This window comes from Polypterus senegalus, chromosome 2, assembly GCF_016835505.1.
Source record: "Polypterus senegalus isolate Bchr_013 chromosome 2, ASM1683550v1, whole genome shotgun sequence".
NCBI lineage: Eukaryota > Metazoa > Chordata > Cladistia > Polypteriformes > Polypteridae > Polypterus > Polypterus senegalus.
In genome coordinates, this window is record NC_053155.1 from 294,130,607 (window position 1) to 294,136,606 (window position 6,000).

At 41.8% G+C, this 6,000-nt stretch overlaps 1 protein-coding gene across 1 annotated transcript in view; it reads right to left on the reverse strand.

The window, feature by feature from the left end:
• sparta (spartin a) overlaps positions 1-5,665 on the reverse strand; it is a 35,288-nt gene extending 29,623 nt beyond the window's left edge. The window contains exon 1 of the mRNA XM_039745802.1: positions 5,129-5,665. The gene's annotated coding sequence lies outside the window, so the exon portion shown is untranslated. The remainder of the gene's footprint in view (positions 1-5,128) is intronic.
• Between the last annotated feature and the right edge of the window lie 335 nt (positions 5,666-6,000).

The following is a 6,000-nucleotide window of genomic DNA, read 5'->3' on the forward strand; positions in this document are numbered from 1 at the left end:
GCAAATACTGCCTGTCAACTCTAAGTTATAAAACAATCTTGCCAAGCAAATAATTCAAGATTGTCCTCACAGTGTAACAAACACTAGGCTACAGAATGGGGTCAATTACAGACTATACGTGGAATATGAATATACAGGACTATGGGTTTCAGGACAAGACATCTCTCTTATACTTAAAAATATTCATTTCTGAATATCTGTACTCCTAAAAGTAAAAAAAAAAAAAAACTATAATTTTCTATTTGACCAAATGTATGTGAAAAATCACAACTTAATCAAACATTTCTTTAATTTTCTTATGCACCTTTAAAGAGAACTGAAACTTTACAGAAGCATAAATGCAAAGTTTTTCCTTCACACAGAGAACCATAAATAAAAAAGTTATCAAGTTGTGTGGTGGATAATTGTTCTTTGGGAACTTTAAATATTTTTTAAGACTTTATATAAAGAAACACCTAGACTTTCAAATTTCTCATCTCAAGTTTGCAACTATAAAAAAAGAAGAAAAAAGCAACAGTTGCTTCAATAACTGCATCAAAAGTCTGCTCCTTGAATTACAAAGGCAAGAAAAGTAAAGCAAAAATAAATATTTTCATTTTTACTATCAATTAAAAACTGTGAAAATTTGACAAAAGTTTTGTGATTAAAGTTGAATCATGTTATAATGCCAAGAAAGACTTTCCAAAACACAATGACCGAATATAATATGTATTTGGAAATATTTATAAAACAAACTAAATCTAGAAAATGTATTTAAAAGAATAGTTTGGCTGTTCTGTTAAATTAAGAGCTAGTTCAAGAAATACACAAGAAATACACACACTAGTTAGTCACAGAGCCAAACCTGGTCAGCCACTCAATCTCAGCCCAGGAGGGCCATAGATAGCTGCATATATTTATTTCTATAATGATGAAGTCAAGTTGGGGAGCATGCACTGCTACAGTGCGTTGCCCCACCCACCACATAACGAAACAACAAGTGACCTTCTATCTGCCGCAGCCAGGTGTTACATGGGCGACCTCTTGGCCTGGTCCAGCCACTTGGGTCCCCAACAATGAGGATCCTACAAGTTGGATCACCCTCAGGGAAACGTGCCACATGGCCATAGTGCTGTAACTGACGCTCCTTCATAATGAAGGTAATGTGCCTCATTCGGGACTCCATGAGCAATCGCTCATTCAACACAAAGTTAAACCAACGATACCCAAGGATTTTCCGGAGATACACAGTACCAAAGGAGTCCAGTCTTCATCTCAGGTCACTGGATAGCGACCATGCCTCGCAACCATATAGCAAGACAGGCAGCACCAGGACTCTAAAGTCTTGGACCTTTGTCCTTTTGCATAGATATCAGGAGTGCCACACACCCCTTTCCAGTGACTTTATGATCCCCCATGCTCTCCCAATCCATCTACTGACTTCATAGGAAAAGTCACCAGAGACATGAATGTCACTGCCAAGTTAAGTAAACCTCTCAATAAGGTCGACGCTCTCTCTGCAGATAGACAAACTGCTGATGGCTGTGCCCAAGAGGTCATTAAAGGCCTGTATCTTTTTTTTCATTCAGGACACTTGCAAGCCCAGACACTCAGACTCCTTTCTTAGTCTCAAGCGCTCTGATCAGAGCCTCCATTGACTCTGCGAACATCACAGCATTGTCAGCAAAGTCAAAATCGGTGAATCTTATTTCACCAACAGATGCCCCACAGCCGCTGGACCCCACGACCTTGCCCAACACCCAGTCCATACAAGCATTGAACAGAGTAGAAGCAAGAACACACCCCTGACGAACCCCAGAATCAAATGGGAAAAATACAGACGTTCTGCCTCCACTCTGCACAGTACTCACAGTACCAGTGTACAGGCCAGCCATGATATCCAGCTACCTTGAGCGGATCCCACGAACCCTCAGGATGTTCCACAGGGCAGCTCGATCAACTGAGTCGAACGCTTTACGTAAATCGACAAAGGCTGCAAAGAAACTCTGCCGATATTTATGTTTGCGCTCCATGAGAACCCTCAATGCTAGGATGCAGTTGATGGTAGACTTCTTAGACATAAAACCAGACTGTTCCGGTCGCTGTTAGGTGAGCAAGTGAGCACAGATCCTATTGAGGACGGCCCTAGCATGGACCTTACCCGGAACCAAGAGCAGTGTTATCCCCCTGTAGTTGCCGCAAACCAGGCGATCACCCTTTCCTTTCCAGATATGGATGACAAGTCCCGTTTTCCAGTCAGTTGGGATGATGCCAGTCTCCCAAATGGAAGCAAAAATTGCTTGCAATGCCAGGGACAGTCTTACCACCAGCCTGGGGAAGTTCACCCTGGATACCACAGATCCCTGCAGCCTTTCCTCCCCTCAGCTGGTTCACCACCTGTGTAATCTCAGCGAGATTGGGTGGTTCACAGCTAATTGAAAGATAAGCCACAAGAACCATGGACCCAGAGATATCCAACGTCCTAGCCATAGGATCAGCTTTGAACAATTGCTCAAAGTAGCTAGCCCAGCGGGTCACAACTTCAGTGTCATCCGTAAGGACTGTTCCATCATCCGCCCTGACTGCGACTATCCGAGGAACAGATTCGGATGTGCGTAATGCTTCGATTCCTCTGTAAGCAGGACGTGGGTTGCTAGACCAGAGATGGTGTGTCACTTGCTCACAGATTCCTCTAACAAAAGCATCCTTATCTGCCATCAGAGCCCTCGCAGCCATCCTTCTCAGTTCCCGGTATAGAGCAGAATTGCCATTGAGCTGTGTGCTGTGACTCCTCTCGATATCCAGGGTGCCATGCGAGATGAAACATCTCCTTCTGGGAACACAGGTAACACCAACACAACCCTCAGCAACCTTCAGGGTCTTGTCACAGAAGGTTTCTCACATCACATTAGGATCAGCAGTTGCACCCAAATCTGCAAGTTCCTCACACAAACTGCATGCAGTTTGCAGTAGGTGGTAACCTACTGGACCTAAGCTGGATCCTAAGAGTAACAACAACAAGTCTGTGGTCAGAATTCACAAACTGGGCACTTCTGTAGACCCTGCACTTTTGCAAGAGCCTCCAGCGTCTGCCCACGAGGATGTGATTGATCAATCTTCACCACACCACCAGTATTGGAGTACCAAGTCCAACGATGCGGTTCTGGGCGCTGGAACCAGAATCCAGCGATTCACAGCCCCTGACCTTTTGCAAAGACAAGGAACATAGAGCCACTTTCACCACGGTCACCAGACCCATGGGGACTGAGACAATCCTCATAGCCAGCCCTGTCAGTGCCACTAAAAGTTTGTTAATTTAAACGTTAGTTTTGGTTTTTCATTGAATTCTGTGTTTAGACTACCTGTGGTCCTGAATTTTTATTTAATGGGTAGACGAGGAACCAACTAAAAAATAGCAACATGCACATTATTGTCTTCTCTTTTGGTTAAAGATGTGTGTGCTTAATAGCCCACTTGAAAGTTAAGCTCAGTATTTTCCAAGTTATTTTATTTTTTCCCCAATCACTCTAACCCCACTTTAAAGTGAAAATACAAGCACTGCCATTTTTAAATTTAAAAAATACTTTTTAGAACACAATATCCAATGAGAAATGAATGTACATCACAAGTTTTCAAGTTACTTTTTCTATAATGAAATTATCCTTTAATCTAGTTCAGTGTCTTGGATGGCTACAGCCTTTCCTAGCAGGAGTGGGTTCAAGGCAGGAACCAACTATAGACAGTAAATCACATCACACACACAGGGCCAATTTGGAGTTGTGTGCTGGCCTAAAATGCATGTTTTGGGGAGTGAAAGCCAGAGCTTTTACAGAATAACAAATAAAGACAAGTCACGAAAGTCCAAACAAGCATTTAACAGGCATAGGCTTTGACTCCAGGGCACAACAAACACATTTATTTCATACAAGGAGTGCAGCTCAAAGTGCTCTACAAACAGGGAACAAAAAAAATTACAAAATGAAAAATGGAAAACCCCTTAACTGACACAAGGGAAATTACATTATAACTTAATTTCAAAAGTTTGTGGGTCTGTAATAGTGGTAATGGGTAACGACTGAATTGAACTTAAATGTCAGAAAAAATTTTCTAGGAATACTTTTTGGTTATACATCCATACGCATAACCAAAATAAATACAATTAACAACACAATATGTAATATTGGACACCACAACCCCAACATTTTATACAGTAGTACAGAATATTTTATTCCACAAAAACACCAATAATTGAGAACTGCACTCGTGCACAGTAATTGATCATGTAAACCCTTATATATTAAAATGATTTTATGAGAAAAATGGACAAGAATCAGATATTGTGTTTAAGTTATACATTTAGTTATTGTGTCTGCAATAGGAAAGAAACCCATCGAGTGCCTAGTAGTTCTTGATTTCACTGTTCTCTAACATTTCCGTGATTTTAGTAACTGACAGAGATGGGTGAGTGAGGCCAAAAACTGGTTTTTTTTTTCCTTTCAAATTTTCTTTTAAACAGCAGGTCACTTAGCTTTGAATACTACGTAACTATATTGCAATGAAAACCAGAGGACACTGCAATGTTAAAAGCATACCATCCTTAAGTCCCTTTCACATATCCACATACTTTCTCAACCCAATTATTTTAATGGGAGCCAAAGCCACTTCAGACATAACCTAGGGTCACACTCACTCACACGATATGAAGGAAGAGCCCTGCCTACTCGAATGGCGGGCTGATGAGCTCCATGTAGTTAAATAGCCGAGAATCAAACCTCAGACTACCAGATCGTTGACAGCTCGCTGGACTGCGAAGATAAAAGCGTGCTGGTCACGCTGACAACTATTCAAACGTGGCTCACTGTCACTATCTCGCTTAGTGCGCCCTAGGTGTCGCCACCTTTCGTAGAACTGACTATTCCCCTTCTTATTTAATTGTATAGACGAATAAAAGTGTAGATGTATTAGGTGAAAAAACTGTTTACGGGCATCAGAGGACAAGTGTCGACTACAGGCAATTTTTAGAAAGTGCACGTACTATCTTAATGCCGCAACGCAGCCCACAGAAAGTTCCAGGGCGGTGAGGGTTGACTGGCCTGTAAAGATCAAATTCCAAAAATGCACACAACAAAAACAAAAGTGTATTTCTTACCTGTTTACGTTATCTCCCCTCTGTTGAATACGCCTGTCTTTTTACCATGAGTAAGTAAAAAAAATTAAAATGCTGACTTAACTTATCCAGCCGCTAAACCTCATCAGCACTGGAGAAACAAACACACCTACTGAGCCACACTGCACTCACACGGCAGGATTTTAGAGGCGATCCTCATATGACTTGTTTCTCAAAGCTGTCAGGGCAGCTACTGCACTTTGCGCCAGTCACATCAGACCACTTGTTTGCTGCGTCACCGAGTCAGGGGATTCTTTGAAATAACCGAACTGGCGTGTGCCGCTTGTGCGTACGGCAAGCAAAACAAGTCAGAAACGTTCAACGTGCGCATCAAAAACTGAACACTAGAGGTCACTGTTACCCATTAAATCAGGGACTGCTGGCCGCTTCGGAATAGGTGATAAGTGAAATACGCAACTCCTAATAAAGGATCATTTACACAAAACGATGATGTAATAAGATGGCAATAAGTATGTTCACGCTAACATTCTAGACGAATTTGTAGTTCCACGCAATGTAAAGACTTCAGCCCACCTAACTATAACAGGTAAAGAAGCTGTGTATATATCTATGAATAAGCAGGCATAACTCGACCAACAGGATTTAGGACACGTAAAGCACTATGGGAGAGCACCGACGGAATCACGTGACTAACCAAGACCGTTCAACTTCCGCGTACCCGTAGTGTTTTTAGACTCCTTTGGTGACTTTATTTTTAAAAAAGTGCCTAGCGATATTTTTGGTTGACATCAGTCCTTTTTTCAGCTCGCTGATAACAATTCGTGAAGCAACGGATTACTCTGTAATTCAATAGAGCGTACTACCCGCAGTGTTTATTCTCAATCACAAAAATG